General features: G+C 44.7%; 1 protein-coding gene across 8 annotated transcripts in view; it reads right to left on the reverse strand.

Moving 5' to 3' along the window:
- The window catches only part of FOXP1 (forkhead box P1), a 344,878-nt gene that overhangs the window by 296,037 nt on the left and 29,790 nt on the right, over nucleotides 1-19,051 (reverse strand). For all 8 annotated transcript variants that reach the window (XM_021409247.1, XM_021409246.1, XM_021409237.1 and 5 more), the window contains exon 2: nucleotides 9,642-9,770. The gene's annotated coding sequence lies outside the window, so the exon portion shown is untranslated. The remainder of the gene's footprint in view (nucleotides 1-9,641; nucleotides 9,771-19,051) is intronic.

Consider the following 19,051-nt stretch of genomic DNA (forward strand, 5'->3'; position numbering starts at 1 on the left):
CACCGAGTCCCCAGAAAGTGACCCACACCAAGTGAGAGGTGACAAGGGCCTGAACAGCGGCATGGGGCACGGCCACGGGCAGAGCAGCCAAGGCACTGCAGGCTCACGTGGTCCCAGTCGTAGCAGGGCACGGAGAGGGGTCCAGGCACACCAGGGCCGCACAACAGGAACAAGGGCTGAGCGGAACGCGGCGACTTACAAGTTTCTGCAACAACATGCAAGTCTCCAACATGTGGCCCATAACGTAGCTGTTGCCATGGTAAATATTCATGTTTAGTGAAAAGTGTTAAATCTTGTATCATAAGTTAAATCAGCTGCCAAGACACATTTTCACAAGTAGGGGAATTTTTGTCTTTTCAGAATGGAATGTTTTTCAGTTGACATTGATTTTTCCCTAAAATAAGTCCCCCAGAAAGGAAGCCAATCACACGTGAGGCAGTCCAAGATCTGAATTACTCTACTCCTGCTCTGAATCATCAACAAGTGTTGTGTGTTAGTGCGTGTGCGCGTACAAATGCACGGCAGCTTCACAAACCCCACCCTTATACAAATGAGAAGCTCCACCACTTATTAGGAATATTCAACTAACAATGCCAGTGGAAATACCACTGATGTTTCACACCTTAGTCGACGAGACTTCAGCAACTAACTTTTCTAAGCAAGAAGCATCTCAAAGGAAAACTTAAGCTTCACCTTCCCTTGTCTTTTCACAAATGCAAGGCTCAGCCCTGCGCCCAAATACAGCTGTTTATGTAGGTCAAGGACAGAAATAGTCAGAAGTATCTACTCCCTCTTATGTTTCTTGTTCAGTACTGCAAAAGAGAACAAATGGTTTAAATATAATTTCAGAAAGAGACAAGTTAGAATTAATGCAGAATTGGCTAAAAGTCCTTGTTACTTTTATTCTTTGAAAAAACTGTTGCAAGGAAATCTGGCTGTTATCAGTTTATCATCTGCAAAATGACGTGTATGTGTCCTACCATCCCTGAACTACTCAAAATTGGCTCATTCTAGCATCTGATGGTTAATTTTCCCATATTTAAAGTAAAATGTATCTCCAATGGAAGGTTCTTTAGAATAAGAGGAAAAAAAGCCGGTCAGTAATTAGCCCTACTTCATTCTGAGCAGTGTAAATAACTCCTCCGATAACAGAGCAACAAAGCAGAACTGGTCCTCAAGTCTGAATAGGAAAGACAAAGCAGTCACCTGCTCTGACACCCTGCAGCCGAGATGAAGGCACTGACAGCAGCACCCCCTGCTTCCCCTGCAGCCCCACCGCAGCCAGAACTCCCACCACACACCTGAGGAGGTCCCACACCCTGAGCAGCCCTGCTACAGTCCCTCATTCCTCACCCTCATCAGGCTTTCCTCTCCTCTCCCCCATCTCTCATCTACAACCACGAGGTAGGCTTCACCTTGCTCGTGCCTTCTGCCAATCCTTCACCCAGCACAGCCAGATTCCCTTATTCTTTCCCCACCTCTGAGTAGCAACAGCTACAGCCAGACACATCTTCACTTCTACATTAGGAAACGCCTCTGATTCCTCCCTTGCTCCACAATGGGTTTGCTGTGCCCCGTGGCAGATTCGCTCCCTACATATGCTCACTGCAGCTTCGCTTCTCCCTTCTCCACGAAAAGCTTCATGGACATTTCCTAGCAAGCATGCTCCCGCTTACAGCTCCCTCCTTCTCAGCTGAGACCAGCCCTACCAAAAGGCTGAAGCATATTTAGCACTCCCAGCTCTCTGCCTGTCTCTTTCTTTTATTTTTTATGGTTCAATGTTCTCATTCTGCCTTCTCTCTTCCCTTCTCTACCCCAGCGCTACAAAAAGACATCTTCTGTGACACCTTAAAAAAAGATCGCTGTATTAACATGACTTACGCTGCACGGTATTTTCAGACCAGCCATTTGCTAATGTCACAAACACAATTAGGAAGTCAGGGAAAGAGCTTACAGGAGCAGATGAAAGCTGCAGAGATAAAACGGAAAGCTTTTACCTGCCAAGCTCTCAGGTTAGGGTTCTAGGTTGCCCTCGGATCTAATAAAGCCATAAAAGAGCCATATTAAGGAGATGCAGTCCCATTGCTGTAAATATCAGGCATGGCTTTTTTCATCTCTACACAAACACAGATCTCAGCTACCACGCTTTGCAGGCTGCTAGCCATAGGTGGTTTGAAATCTCAATGTATAAAAAAAAAGCTCAGAACATTACTGACAATTAAAAACAGCTTTTTACACGTGCACAATAAAGCTTCTCTTGCTTTAAAAAAAAATAATATGCATATCCATATTACCATCATAATAAGTGCCACGGAGTGACATGATATGATTGAGTGTAATGGCTCCTTTGGAGCCATTATGGTCGATCAGTAAATAATACACTTTTGAAATTGTCTAACTACATATTTACACTTGTCAACTCTCATACACTTCAGTGACAGAATTTAAAAGAAACACTGTAAAAAATCTCCAAGAACATTCAACCACAAAAACATTACACTGAAGCAGTCTTCAGGTTTGAATTAAGCCCGTAAAAACCTGGAAACCCCAGGTGAAGGCTGAGCCTCAGAGCACCCAGGGCAGGGCACAGGTGAGGGCTCTGCCCCCTGAACCCTCCTGCAGGTACGTGCTGCTCACCTGGACACCATTCTCTGCTATTTAAATATATATACATATACTTTAAAAAACTAAAAACCTTCACCTCTCTCTTGTTTGTTCAGACAACATTCTCAGTTAAATCGAGAAGTATTAGTCTTTCCCTCTTTTGGAAAAGCCTCTGCTGAGACACTGGGAGTTCTGCCTAGCTGAAACACATGGAGAAAAACTTCAAGATTTGACCCCAAAAAGGCATTGTCAAAACAATTTTTAAATAAACCTGACAGCGGAACATTAGTGTCCCAAACATTCACTCCATGTGAAAAAAAAAAAAGACTGGAAAGATACTTTTTTTTTTCAAGAGTAAAAATAATGGGCTCGGCATTGGCTTTTTTGATTCATAATTTTGCCTCTCTCTTTCTCAGCTGCAGTTACTTTTTCTCAAAGCAGTGGCGGCAGCAACTTTATTGGTTCCAGTACAGCTCTGCTGAGAACAATAAGCACAAAGCCCCCAATGCTGTCCTTCCTTCTGCAGCGGCGCCATCCTGCACCCCGGAGCCAGGGGGATGCTGAATGCTGCGAGACTTCCAGAGCAGCCAGGTCCTGCGGTGTCTCCTGCCAACAAAGATCCCAAAATGCTTCAGATACTCCACACTGCAATCCCGAACTGGGCTGTTAAAAGCAATGATGGATACTTTTTCTAGCGCAAAGGTCTTGTGAGCCACGCAGGCTCGGCAGGGCAGGCTCCCGAGGCCATCTGCACCCCTGGCAGAAGGGAGCACCCACTGGGTTTTATCCCCAACTGGGGCCCTGGCACTGGCTGCCCAGAGAAGCTGCGGATGTCCCATCCCTGGAGTGCCCAAGGCCAGGCTGGATGGTGGGTGGCTACCAGCCCACACAGTGGTAGGAATTAAATGATCTTTTAGGTCCATTCTAACCCAAGCCATTCTACAATTCTATGATTCCCAGCTCTCTCCTCTGCTGGTTGATGATGAAGCAGTCTCCTCATCTGCTTAGAATCTGGGGTTTTATGGCCGCTGTATATGAATGGCATTTTCACGACAAACAACTCCGTACTCAGTTTCCTTGAATATCTGAAAGAAAGGATGATCTCTTAAGGCTCTGCTGGGAAGGTGTATTAATGAAGACAAAGAGTATTTCAGTATTTCCCCAGGAGAAGTACCACGATGACAGGATGACGGCTCTGTCCTGCAAAGCACCTCGTGTCCCCATGCCACTGTTGCAGCAGCTCTTCAGAACTCCTCTGCAGGAATGCCCCTTGCAGCCCCCCACACCCATGACTTCCTTAAAGAGGGGGCTGGGATCTGCCGTCAGCTCAGGGAGCTTTCCCCACTCTCTCATTCCATCAGCCCTCCCCGGAGATGTTTGCTTTAGTCTACATATTATAAACCATGGAACGAGTAAGACTTAATAAACCCCGCTGCCTCTTCACCGTGTGCGGCGTCTGCCTGCTCTCACCTTACCCCGCGGCTCGTGCAAATGTCACAGTGAGAACAGTTCCTACATCTCCTCGGGTCCCCACAGTGATATAAGCAAAGGTAAACAAACTACTGAAGCCTGGGTATTTTCACTTCAGATGGGATGTAAATCAGGGGTTGAGAGCATGGAACAAATCGGCAAAAAGAGGGCAGCTTATAAAAGTATCCTCCCCCACTTCAGTGTTCCCTCGGTGTAATATAGCTGACACAACTTCACACTAAGGAGAAAAAAAAAGACTAGAGATGTAAATATTTCTTCCAAAGTCAAATACATTCTTCCTTCAAGATGTTTGGCCAACTCTCATAGAGAAAAGCATTTCCCTACCAAAGGCAGAAATCCACTGGTAAAAGCTCAGGAGGAGATCAGCCGCCACCGGAGGTGCTGGGAATGGAGACAAGCTCCACACGGGACCACAATGAGAAGATCAGATACTACCATGGGTGCTCAGGATGGGACACCCCATTGCACTGATGCGTGGGGTACGAAGGTGCCCAGCTCCTGCAGGACCTCACTTCTCAGCAACCAGGACAAGAGCTTCATCCCAGTGTTCAAAGCAGAAAATGACTGCTCTCGTGCAGAGCTGAAAGCCCCTAGGAAGATAGGTTTTTAAGAGCAGCAGCTCCAGCTCCCACCTGATTGCCTGGCCAGTGGGAGCCCCAAGCCCACAGCCTCCTCACACCATTACCTCCTGGTAAGAAGCTACACACTCCCACTCTCCCCTGCTTGCCTTCTTATTTAAAGCTCTCTGGCTGCCAGTGTGGAAATGAGCCTGCCTTGCTCTACCTTTCTCTCCATCGTCTTGCTGTCTGTGAGGACTGGTGAGAAAACGTTTCAGCTGCTCTTACACTTCCACAGCACCCATTTCCTGAGGCCATTACAGGAAAAAAATGCTGTCTCCCATCTCCTGCTGATTATAGCTTTATCAGATAACAGCAAGAAGCAGAACTGATCCTGTAAAGCTGTTACCAATACCCAAAGGTACCCGAATGGCAGTGACTGAGATGGTGCTAATTGCATTCACCCACTGATAGGCAAAGCTGGACCAGCAGCAAGGCACCACAGCCCATCTACTGAAGAGCCTATCATTACTTTAACCTGCCACGAGCAGTTTTTGGCTTTTCTGATTTTCAATGTGCATGTTTGGCTGGTTTTTATTTCACATTCAAACCTGCTGAAATGCCAAAGAGAAGGAGCCTCCTGGTCCCTGGGAGCATGTTTTCTCAGTGCTGGTTTGACACACAAAATCTGTTTCCTCAATTATGCCTTCCCTCTTACCTCTTTTAGATGTGATGGTGTGAAAACACAATAAAAGCTCTCGAAAATAAATGCAAGGAAGCTGAGAAAGCTGTTCTTCAGATGATACATAGAGTCCTTGGCTCACACGGCTTGAATGCCACAGGGCTCTCCTCTGCCCACCAGCTCCACGCCTGCAGGAACCTGAGCTGCTCAATACACATACACACCACTCCAGAGAACCCCAGCTACAAGACCTACTTTGCAGGGTAGCACCCTGCATCCAAGGTGCTGCTGTACAAACAAGTGCAGACTCCCAACTCCATCACACCACGTGGCACAGCTGCTGCGTCGGGTTCAAAACATGTCTTTAAGCAACAGTAGTAGTAACTACGAGATTTCATTTAGCTCACAGGCCCTGCCAAGCCAGGGTGAAGCTTTGCAGATAAAAGCTCTGCTTAGGACCTAAAGTTCCCCACCTTCACACAGCAAAAACCTCTCCCTAAGTCATTTGTCAAGATAATGGATGTTATTTATATGGGGAAACTGATTACTCGAAAAACTGTCCGGAGTAAATCAGCATAGCAAAGTTACAGCTTGTTCTACTACCACAGCAGAAACTCTACATTCCATTTCACAAATATCAAGCAATGAAGAATACTGTTAATGCAGCTGGTACAGAAGTCTACAGAAAAGCCCTCATTTTAGGTGTGAGGCTATTTTTGTACTCAAAAGGCGCGAAATTCCCCTTTCTCCTGGTGCTAAGAAATGCCCCGTGATGCCCTGTCTCCTCCAAGACGCAGCCCAAGTGGAAATAATTTTCAAAACTAATATGTATACGGGGTAACATGGTTAACATCATCCAATGAATTTAGATCCACCTACACGGTATAAATATATCTAGATAAACTGTCACCTTCAGCAGAATTCATTAAAATAATGTTGTATCTTCCTTGTTAAATGTAATTTTTTTAATTGAAATTTAATCTTACTGTATTATTTGGTAGATTTTTAATTGACATTTGTAGTAATTAATTGGTAAGCATTACAGCTTTGTCTGAAGAATTTAAAACTAAATTTGACATAGAGATTGGCCAGCCACTGCTGTGAGGTGCCTGCTGGGAGCATTTCATCATCCCCCCAGCCCCTCCTGCTGATCAGAGGTGGGAGATGATGGTCTCTTTCTTACAGTCATGAATTACATTACTAATGTATTCCATTACCACCACGCAAATGTCATGTTAATTTCTGATCATCATCAAGTCAGACAATAGTTTCCACGCTGGCACCCAGCCAATTAGCTATGTGGAAAAATATTCAGCCAATTATATAACTTGAATTAGGTTAAGGACTCAAGAGAAAGCAAAATAAACGCTTTGAAAATACTTCTGAGATAAAATGTAAGTTGACACTGTCTTCATGTGCTATAGCCGATGTTATACAATCTGATAGGCAGCTGCCAACATTCATAACTGTTTATTAAATCTAGCCTCTCTTTATGGTGGCAGCTAAGATCTGTATTTTTACCAATATTAGGTTCATTGTGTTATGAAAAAAAGACCAAAATACTTAGGAGCATTCACACCAGCTTATAAAACATATTATGTAGTTTATTAAATTGTTAAAATTGCTTCTCCCCTCCTCCTCTGCCCAGCACAAAGTTCCAGACAGAAAAGTTTCAGAAGAGCAAAGTCCTTCTGGAGCCACGGATGTTTCAGCAAAGGCACTTGGGGGACAGAAGCGCAGAGGCACTGCCGCTCCCCAGCTGACCCCTTTGCTTCCACCCCACGCAGCAGGACAGGGGTCAGCAGGAAGGCTGGGGAAACACTCCCAGCACGCAGACCCCGCAGGTTTGTGGTGCACGCAGCACTGCACAGTGGGGTTTTTAGTACCACCCCATCACCCTGATTTGTTCCGTTCTTAAGTCCATTTATTGTACAAGCATGGTTATCTCCAATTTAGAAACGTACACAGCACCAATTCCTTGACTTTAAAAATTTATAACGATGAGCCATTTGTTAAAACCTTTCACCGTATCTTTCTGTTTCATTTTCCTAGGTGTTGCAATGAGGCAATTCACTGTTCTGGCTGCTTACCCTAGATGACCTTTGTCTGCCATAAAATGGTATACAACTAGATGCTCTGCTTCAAATAAAGCTCTCGTCTCTTCGAAAGGCTCCACACATTCAGCCAACGCAATCAGCAGAAACCACATTTGGTTACTCAATAAGCTGGAAACTTCTAAAACGCGCAAGGCCGTGAATGAATTCCTGACATCATCAGGGACACTCGAGTGGGGAATGAGAGAGAATACCAAGAAGTGGCTCTTGCTGCAGCTGGAGAAAGGATCACTCCTTTAAGCTGAACTCTCAAGGAAAACGAGAACAAAAACTGAATTAGCTCAACACGTACCCTCTACAGTCAGTGCATTGCTAGGCAACTTCCCATCTCCTGATAGAATTATGGTGGAGGGCTGGCCATATATCAGGGTTAAGATGAACATAAGCACCAGTGTTGGCCAACTGCTCCTTTCCAGTGGGACTGTTCAACGCTTGTTCATTTCATATTATTATTTGGCAATATTTTCTAAGCACCTAGAGAGGCTAATGCATTCAGAAGATATTTTAAAGCTATTATGTGACATGAAAATTTTAAGATAACTGGAAGTAAGTGAATTTTATGGTGAATAGCATGAGTCTTTTCCTTTGTTCGAGTCAGCGTTTAGAGGGAGTTAACAATCCTTCTTTTTGCTTCTATTTTTTAATACAGAAGCTATCCAGAGGGCACACAGCTCGAACACTTTGTCTTTACTCAGGATGCTGGTCAGCCACGGCTCCATACCTCCATAACTCAACCTGCAGGGTCAAGGGAATGCTTCAGAATACCCCAGTCCTTCCATTTGCTGCCACTGAGACCAGACACAAAGTCTCATTACAGGCAGTGCCATGGGGCTATTGCAATACCACGTGTTCTTGGCCTTTAATAGTGACTTGAACAGTGAGATTTGGACTCCAGACATTATTTACCATTCTTGGAAATGTATCAAGTATATACACAGGCTGCCCTAAATAGCAGCACGTGCCTTGTATATAACCTCAAGTTTCCTACGCATACTTCATAGGAACAAAGAAATAATTAATTAGCTAACCACCACGATTAAAATCAATTGATTCACATGCTGCAGAGCAGTGAGAAATTTTTGCATCACTGGATAAGGCTGGAATTGCTCCCTGCTCGAGGACCTTGGTTGTATCAGCAAGGTTGGTAATTCAGACATGAAGGAATTGGTAAGAATCTTTCTCTTGCATGCACACTTTGAGCTGCCATATGGGTTTATTCAACTGTTTACTACACCAGTCGGTAAAAACTGAACAGCTATTATAATCTTTGCTAAATGACATGGTAATTATGCTACCTCTGGAAAAAAAAAAAAAAGGAAACTTTGAAAAAAAATCACAATTCACTGATGTGTGAATTTCTCTGTTTCTATAATCTCTGAATTGTAACGCACTTTCTAACTCACAGAGGGATATTAAAATTATAATAGAAACACAAATTTATTTGAAAAAACAATCTGTGCTCCCATTTTCTATGGATTTAATTATCTAGATCTCCTAGTTTTTAACAAATTCTTACACAGATCTTGCAGATCTCCTGTATGATCAGATTTCTCTTTCCCCACTCTCTTTGTCTTGCCCAAGTTGGCTGCTGGAGGATCCTTCCCTTTGTCCCCCCATGACGAAGGCCGCCAGGCTTCACGGCACATGCCATGCTGAGTGGGGCCAGCTCTCCTGTGTACCAGTGACACCATTTTGTCACTGGGATGTAAGTGCAGCAAACGGTGGAGCTAATTATTCGTTGGCAATGGCTCCTCTGAGAGCAACGCCTCTGACACATGATGGAGAGGAGGCCTCTACATATTCATATTTAATCATTACATGAATTGCACACACAAGCATGTTTAGACCCTGTCTGTCTGCAGGGCTCCAGCTCCGGGCAGCGGCTTTGCATCGCTGAACTCCAGTTACACCATCAAACCCTCAGAGCTCACAGCTTCACCGAGGCCTTGAGGGGAAGAAAGCAAGCAATGCAGCCTATTTTCTGTATTGATAATGTTTGGTATCATGGATATCTCGATACAACTGAAGTGTTTATTTGGGAAGTACAGAATAGTGGTGACCTGTTTATGAACACAGTCAATACAAGAAAAGGAACCCCAAATCCCCACCATATTAAAAAGGAGAGAAGGGTGAGGGAAAGAGAGACTGTAAGAAAGAGCGAGAGTTACTGCAAACTTGGGTTTGGTGACTCACCAGTTTTACTTGCAGGCATCACACATATCCACTCATGACTCAGGGCAAATATGGGAAAGGATCGAAACCCTTATCATGGCAAATGTGTCTGGAAGCTGGAATCACTCAGAAAAAAATGTTCTCAGGAGACTGAAAGACAAAAACATGTTTTAAAACTTCACTTAGTTAGAATCATATCAAAGCCCACCGTTTTTCTTTGAAAATAAAAGGCAGTTACAAGTGCTGGAGGTGTGGGGAGCGTTACAGGAACATTTCTACATATCAAACATCGCTCTATCACACAGCAGAATTTATTTTGCTTTAAATGAAATTGAAACTTACAGTATTAAGAAAGGTTTTTAAAGACGCTGTTATTTCAGATTTGCAATTTGCTTCTCCGACAGGCAAGTTTATGTTCATTCTAAACAACAAAACGTGTCAGCTGCCAAACCCATATTCTGCTCAGAAACACTGCACTGTTTCACAAAATTCAGATACTTTAACCTACTTTGCATTATCAAAATACAACAGTCTGAATTTCTGCAATATTTACTCTCAGCCTGCACTCACTGCATCCCGATAAAACCTTAACAAAATGTAGAATCTCTTGTTAGCAATAATCTTCCCTCTGAGATAAGGATAAACACATACAAAAACTATTTGATGTTCAGGGTGAAAAGGCAAAATTTGCAAACATCAGTTAAGAAATACCAATTAGGATGTTTTTTTCCCCAGCTATTAGTAACACAGATTGAGTTTAAGCCTAGCTCAGAGGAAGCTGCTTGCGGGACAAATTAAATATCCATTTTACTAATAAGGGTATTTTAAAAGAGAGGTATATTTTCTTCATCGACAAAACATCCACGCTGAGTACGAGGTGATACTGAGAAACACGAGCAGAGGGGCTGTGGCACTTGAGCACTGCATCCACAGAATGAGGAGGGATTTAAGCAGCAGCTCTAGTGCCTGCTGCCTAAACTGGAGGATGTCTGCTGCCCCGATGGATGCACAGGCACCTGGGAGAGCCCCTGCGGTATAACCTCCAGAGGAGAAAACAAACTTCACAACAGAAGAAGGGTCCCGAGGGACTGGGGTAGGAAAAAATGCGAAAGCAGAAATCCCAAGGGGTGCCTTCGCCTTCCTTTCCCCGGTGCTCTCCCTCCGTACCATCCCCTGAGGACTGGCTGCTCCCAGCCCTCCACGTGTACCAGCGCTTAGGCAGTGCCAAGGACCTGACCTGGGGCAGACAACCACCTCGGCAGCCCACGGCAGTGTTCCTGAGGAACATCTGCAAGTTACTGTCTTAGCAGCAACTGCACCGAATTTCATAAGGGAAAAAGGTGGGGTTTTTTGTTTTTTTTTTTTTTTTCCTTTTTTTTAAATAGACTCCTCTGGCCTCAGGGCTTTTCCCATTCTTAGCTGAATGCAATACAATGGCTCAAAGAAGATCACAACAGTTCAGAAACCTAAATATAGGGATTATGCGACCCTATTATAAAACTGTGCTGCACAATAAAAATAGATCCAAAAGGGCCTTTCAAACACCAGATCCGCTAAACACAACTTCTTTCTCAGAGGCTCTGAAATACCTGCAAACCAAAGTGACCTGCATCCTGCAAGCGCTTTATTTTATTCATGAGGAGCGAGCACTTTAGAGAAGCAACCAAACAGTGCCACAACGCACGTCCGAGGCTGTTTGTTACTGCAGACGGGCACGGCGCAGAGCACAGCTGCACCTGCACACGTAGCCCGTACCCATCACAGCTGCTGAGTAGCCTGCACCCATCACACATCTGGAGATGTGTATGGGAGGGAGCCCAGCCAGGTCCGGTGGCATGGAGGCTGCTGGGGCTCCTCCATGGAGCGCAGCCCAGAGAGCTGGGGACATGGCACGTGCTGCCTGAGGGGAGAGGAACGCCGGGGAGATCGGTTCTGATAAACTGAAGCCTTTAATGATCTGCCCACGCACTCGAGTTCGATCTGGCATTGACAAATTGAAGCTTTTAATGATGCGCCCACACATCTGAATTGGACACTCCTCTCCTGCAAGTTTCACAAAAATAGCCTGCTGGGTTAACAACACCGGCTCTAATAAACCTGCAGGGTGAGCAAAGCCAAACTGCTCTTGGACCAACTTCTCTCACAGAAGATTCTCTGATGAGTCCTCAAATACAGATTTTCCCCTGCACTGCCTCACTCCCATAGACTTTCTCTGAGTCTACAGCTAAGCAAGGGCTGATGAGACACAGCAGCTTCAGTGGAGCTAGAGTACAAAGTCAATCAAACCTTGAAACATGAATCTGGGTTTCATTAATTCCAGCAATCACATCGTTTTTATTATCACTGTATTAATCAGAATAGGAAACCTATTAGTCTGCCCCCAACAAAAATTAATCTTCTCAATATTGAACAGATTTGAAAGACAAGTTTTAATATTTCACTACTTAAATCTCTTTGGAAAGGCATACAGGTCTGATGGCCTGGAGGACTGCTACGACTGCACCCCAGCAGCGTGAGGCCGGTCCTCTCCCAGCAGGACCAAGCTAGTGGGGAACACACACAAGCAAGCTGGTGGGAACAGCACAGCCAAGCTGGTGGGAACGCAAACATGTTGCTGGGAGACTGAGAAGAGACTCAGAGATGCGTACACCTTGGGGCTCTACTTTGCAGGACACATTTCAAAGCCCCATCAAAGGTAGAACTTCAATGCACCACTCACATTAGGATGTTTATTGACTGCAATGAAGCTACAAATACTGTTTTCACTAACGCTTTCTTAAAGCCATGTTGCACAAAAGAAAACAGGTTCAACTCGTACATCAGTGCCTAAGGGACCGCTCCAAAATAGACAACTGTACGAAAAGTTGTGCCCATGTATACATATACACAAAACTGTTTTTAAGTGACTGTTTTAAATTAGAATAAATCTGTGTTCCACCAATTAAGCTTTGAATGCACGGCTGATACCATTCTCTATCTGAAACAAGCAACACAATGAATGCAAAAATTCAAATATTTTAGAGAAAATACTTGGAGAGTTGAGACATTAATTTTGCCATATACAATCTGTTCCACAGGGATTTAAACAAGCGTTATTGCCACCCTGGGTACATTGGAATAGAGATGAAACCACCATCCTTTCCTATTTACATATTAAAAAATACATGCCTTCTTGATACAGACTACGATACAGCTTGCCTACAGAATGCAAAGCCATGAACCCAGTGCATCCTTGCGAGGAGTACTGCGCTCTAACTGGTTGCAAGCGGAGACAAAACACAAGTGCAGACAAAATGCTCGCTTGTTCATCCTTGGGAGTCCTGTGAGCACCCAGGGAGAGGGGCTGGAGCATCCGCAGCTCCCCAGGGCCCCACCCAGGGATGGGGCTGTTTACCAAACACCATCACCGCAGCAAAAGGAGAGCAGCGAGAGCAGCCTGCAGAGCCCTGCGTCTCAGGGTGTAGGCATCAGGGGACGAGGAACAAAGAAATATTTAAAACGACAAACAAGCAAGCACAAACAGCGAACAAAAACAAACAGCTCAACCAAAACTATATATATACACACACAAATATATATATCACTCCTATTCTTATTTCAGGTCTCACGTGTATTTGATTTTAGTTTGAAAAATTTATAGGAAATTGCAGAGCTTCTCAACATGGACTTATCTCCAAAACAACTTTAAAAAAAAAAAAAAACACCAAACCAACATTAATTGCCATCAGAAACACATGCCGAAAGCATCCTTAATAGGACCACAAAGGCTGCATACAGGAGGAACTCGCTGGGAGGAAAGGTAACATTTGTTCTCCCTTTCAGCTGGGATCCACCTCAACTTTTTGATGTCGGCTGGAGCTTTTATTTGCAAATAGAGCAGGGCTGCTTGGGATGGAGGGCTCCTCCGGAGCATGCCATGTGGCCTGCACAGATGTTCCTTTTATTCCCGTGTCCCACAAGGCTCTGTGGCTCGCTGGTGTTAAACAGATTACGCAAGTAGAACACTTGATTTTGCATGTCCCCTTTTTTCCAACAGTTGTCTAATTTACTCAACTCATTCTGCTCCCCCCCCCTTCCCTCCACACAGGCTGGAGCAAGCACACAGAAATGAGGCAGAAGCAAGAAAGTTTCTCCTCCACAGTCGGAATTTGCAGAAATGCTCAGCGCCTGCAAACAAAGTAGAAACGCAAAAGAACAAAGCTCTTATTTTGACAGTAAAATAACAAGCTTATTTGGTGCCAGGATCTTCCAAAAAGCCTTCATCATACCCCCCTAACACCAGTCGCTACAAGTATCATAATCTCTCACCCTTACTGAGGTGTCCAAATGAGAATTGAACTTTTTCCAAAAAATACCTAACACCAATTATTGGTGCTAAGCATTGAAAATCCTTGAAAATCTGGCCTTCAACTCGGGCACAAAGAAGGGGCTTAATTTCCCGGCTGTCAGGCATCCCAATCAACAACTGAAGTCAATGGGATCTACACAGTACCTTATTAAAAAAAAAAAAAAAAAAAAAAGCCTAAGAGGCCCATTAAGCAACAGCAGCTCCAGCAAGGCAACCTCACTGCACGGAGACAGCAGCTCCACGCAGCTTTGTGCATCAGCCACTTCGCTCTCATACTTAATTTGATTAATCATTTTGGTATTATCCCCAATTAGAAAAGTGTCTAAGAGGAAAAATAATCAAAAAAACTGCTTAAGACTAAGACAAAGAAGAAAGCAGCAGCTACTGAATGTGCAGCTACTTAGGATTTCTGGCACTTATGAAGGATACAAAATTAAAGCTAAAAAATTGCGGGCAAATGCAAAGACATCAGTGTTTCATACAGACGGCAGATTTGGGATTTTTTTTTTTTTTTTTTAATAAACTGAAACTGAATTCCAGATGTTGAAAGTTGGGAAGTAAAAAGAGCTTTAACTGTAAAAACACAGGAAGGTGAGACCAAAAATTCTGCTGAAACCTAACGACTCCAATGCCCTGGTGTGAGGTGTGCACACCCTCTTCCAGTATCTCCCCCTCCCCGTGCCAGAGCAGGCAGCAGCACAGGGGCTGCCCAGGCTCCATCACAAGGCACAGGCTGGAGCAAGCTGCTGGGAGCTGGAGAGGGAGGAATGCAAGTCCCAGCACTACTGACCATGGGGCAGCCGTGAGGAGGCAAACCTGGAGGCTGGCACATCCCAGCAAGCATCCTCCTCCTCCTCCTGCTCCCTGCAGGGCTAAGCACGCACCTGCAGCTTCAGGCCAGCGAGGGGCTGATACCTCACTCATTTACATCCTGAACAGTTGCAGCAAATCCAAGTTCCCACAGGCTGAATCTCACCTCATCTCCCCCTTTTCCTTTCCTGCAGCACAGCAGAGCAGCCCCAAACCAGTCCAGCTCATCCCTGACGCAGCACAGCAGTGTGTGAGCATCCAGGACGTACTCCAGCATCCAAACACAACCCAACTCGGACCGGCACAACTGGTTCTTGCCTTAATGGATGGATTCAATCAGCACCACCAACACTCAGAGCTTTTGAAAGCAGAATTCAGGGCAATATTTTGAGATCACTGGTTTCACCCGTGTTTATTTACACCACATCGCTCTGCAGACAGGCATATGAAATCGCACTGTCCCGTGCTGTCCCACCAGCTGCATCACAGGAAGACACCAGGTTCGAGCCTAAAATTCAAGGACAGTGGCAAATGTTTCGAATTTGATAAGAGGAAGAATATTCATCAGCATACTTCACTTGGGGTGCAGTCAGAACTCGCAAACTTAGTCACAGAAATATGACTGGACTTGCCTGCTACCACAAAACAAAGTACCGTCTAGTGGTTAAAATCAGAGGACATGATTCAGGAATGCAACCCTTTTCAAAGAAGAACTGAAGCACATGATTAACTGCTGCTGAAGTCAATAGGCTGATTCAGAGACCAACTTTTGGAGCAATGGATAATACTCCCCACATTGCCATATGGCTCTCGGTCAAACTTCCTAGAAGCATTTGCTAATGCTGGGTTCCACCACAGCCTTTGGGAGGCCTGCTTTCCTTTCTGGTTTTTTTTTTTTTCCCCTGTCTTTTTTAAACAGAATTCTGGGATGATTTTCACCCATTCTGAAGATTCTCCAGGCTGAGAGAATACCCAGCTGGGACTACTCCAGGGCAGTGCAGACTCACACAATAATTAATATTCTCAAATGAAAGGTTATCTGGGCATGCAAATTTATCACCGTCCAAATGTGTGTTTTTTCTGCGGTGCCGCTCGGGAGGTGCTCAGTGAGTAGCACACAGAAATGAACTCCAGCTTCCAGCCGAGGGATCTGCAAACAACCCCCGTGACTCCGCCGAACTCCCAGACACACTGCCTTTGTAACACGGAGATTTCTCTCATCCCATCCCCTCACCCCCATTACTGTGGTAAAATCCTTAGTGGCAGGCTGTCTGCCTCTGCCCCTACCAGCAGGGCCACCAGCGCCATGCCATATCCCCACACTTCTCCTTATCTCCCAGGAACGCCACCCGGCAGCCCCGCTGCTCGCAGGCAGGGCTCGGTCCTGCCAAGGCAAACGGGAGCCAAACCAAACCTTTCAGCAAGGCAAACGTCTGCCATCAGCACGCACGCTAACATGTGTGGCAAGGCAGTTACAATTTTTATTTGTGTTTATGCAATGGGGAATAGAAAGGGGAGAGCGCTGGCAGAGCCACCTGACTGCGAACCGTGCTCATTTTGTAACTCCTAAGTTGCAAAAGGGCAGAAGTTATTTTTTTGACGTTTTGTCACAGAAAAGCAGAAGTAAGACAAAAGCCTAAAGAATTCTTCTTTGCTTTCTGAAAGCTTAACAGTACAGATAAAGTGCAGCATCATTTTTACGCAGTTTGAAAACACTCCGCTACTTCCAACAATGAAATCAACGTAATCCCAGCCAAAATCAGCCCTCCCAGCCATCTTGTCTGTAAGGAAATGGGGAAAGAAGAGGCGATACTTTTCCTGGCTACTAAAGAGCTTCTCCTTATTCAATATCTAAATTAAATCAAATTGAGTATTCTAAATAAGCCCATAAGACACAGCACATGATGCAAGAGTCTTAAAATTCTTATCTACTGAGCACTTCAGCTTAAAGGCTGATGTTTTATGTTCCCCTGTAGTGCATGGGGATCCTGCTGGCTTGGCCAGACTACGAAAATAAGCATTTGATGACCAAATGCAACTGCAACTTTAGAAGTAGGAACCAAACCAGACACAACAAACCACAAGCAGCCAGCCGACCTGCTGTAACTCCTGGGCGCTCCACGCACCGCCGCCGAGGCGTCCTCCATCACAAACCCACGAGCAGTGCCACAAATCCCAAAAGGTTTCCCCCACCACGCAACTGGCTCTGCTCACACAAAGGCAGAGAGCAGTTGGGAGTGCGCCGATGGAGACGTGGATCTATGGCACTGTGTGAATTTATGGCATTCCAGAGGGATGGATTCCTCACATTCAAGCTAATCTTAAAAACACTGAGCCAAAATCCACAGCCCCAGCTGGATGCTTCACCTGCCAGCCCTGGCCACGGGACCACGCGGCCATGCTGTTCACAGAGCCCACCCATACACACCACGCACTGTTACCAGTTAGAGGAGGACTTGGGGTTATGGTCTGTTGGGTTAGATGCTGGCAGCTCACCGGATAGTCATCCAACCCCACGAGGTGTGACCCAGGGGAAGAAATCTGTCCCTATGCTCACATGTGCTTCTCCATGAGCTGGGGAAATGCCAGGCAAAGCGCAGGGACAGGCAGAGCCCTTGTACTGCAGTGCCCCAAAATACCAGCTAACTGCACATCCTATGCAAATAAAAACCCGAGCTCAAGACAAAAGCCGGCATCTCCCTTCCAACTTCTGTACGTTTCTCTCCTGAACTGTAATTAAAGGATAATTACTTGTGAAACATCATTTTACGTGTGCTATTAAAGGGACATTTGCCACAAAGAAGAGTTAAGCAGCTCAAATATTAAAATGTGAGTAAAACTCTTGTCTATAACAGTGACAGAAATTAATATTGGTAATTAATTAAGAACGGCAGTATTCTCAGGCTTTTATTGGAAGACCAAGGCTTTTCACAAAAGTCATGCTACTAAATAATATCACTTACTTCAGTATTCAGCTCTTCCAGGTCCATCACTTTAGCTTCTGTTGTTCAGCTCACCTGCCCTACAGTTAGCATACCTGCCCACAGAAACAAACCACACATTGTACCTTTCTTCCTTGAAAGAAAACCTCTGTAAGTATCACCCCATCAACCAAGTATATTTGGAGGTCAAATTTCACAATTTTTTTTTTTTTTGGCTCATTACTTTTCAACGTGTGTTACAAAACAGTTTCAAAAACAGAATGTATTTCTTTGGACGCGGCAATGCAAAAATCCTATTTCCTCTGGACCAGACTTCACAGCTGGAGAAGAAAAAAGGGAGAGAGAGAAACAGTCACTTGGAGCTGCAGAGCAACGACAGGGCTGGAGCCGTGACGGCAGCACTGGGACATCCTCAAAACGGCCTTGCTTTCAAATAGCACAGAGCAAAGCACTGCCGCCGGTGCAGCCAATCCGCAGGTCATTGCAACCCTGCGGACATGCTACTATTTGCAGAGAAAAAAACAAGGCGAATTTTCAACCATGTGGGTTTTTTTTTTTCCCCTGCAGTCGACAGGAACTGGGTGTGTAGCTCTCCAGAAGCACTTGGAAAAGCCAACTTAATATCGCTGCGGGTGAGGGGGGAAGCCTGGCCTTGGCCAACATCCTTTGGCACGAAGGGATTTCCTGACATCAGCAGAGAAAGAGTCAGACCACATTCTGAGAAGCTCCTCAGAGAGGTACCAACAAGCAACGTTAAAATAATAGTGACTTCTTCACAGTAATAAGGGGTAAAGAGGAAAGAAAGAAGAAGGAAGATAAATAAAAAGACGTCATCCCACAGTAGTAACTACAAACAAAAATTTTCAAAGCTCAAACCAATCTTTATTTTCTAAAACTAAAACAGTTTCATCAGATGTCATTACTACAAGCCCACCCAGAGCAGCAAGAAGCCATTTTTACCACTTTAATCTTACACAATACTGATATGTGAACATAAAGGATCAAGACAAAATTTAAGATATGTGGGCCGGCAATCTGAATGCCAAGTTTTACCCATGTGAATTCAGTTATAAATGCTTGGAAAATGTGATTCCTTAACTTAGAAATAGCAGCTGTAGCATTCAAAGGTACTCCAGTAATTACTGGAATGCTTGCTGAAAAACTAGACAGAAGCTAACATCTTACTTACATTAAATACACATTCCCTGCAAATTGAAAGAGCCACAGGAAAAAAAAAAAAAAGGAAAAAAAAAAAAGAAATAATGCGGAAAACAATCAGGCGAGCAGATGTTCCCCCCCAAAAAAAAGAGAAAAAAAGACAACAGGGGAAC

The sequence above is a fragment of the Numida meleagris genome, chromosome 11, assembly GCF_002078875.1.
Source record: "Numida meleagris isolate 19003 breed g44 Domestic line chromosome 11, NumMel1.0, whole genome shotgun sequence".
Taxonomy (NCBI): Eukaryota; Metazoa; Chordata; class Aves; order Galliformes; family Numididae; genus Numida; species Numida meleagris.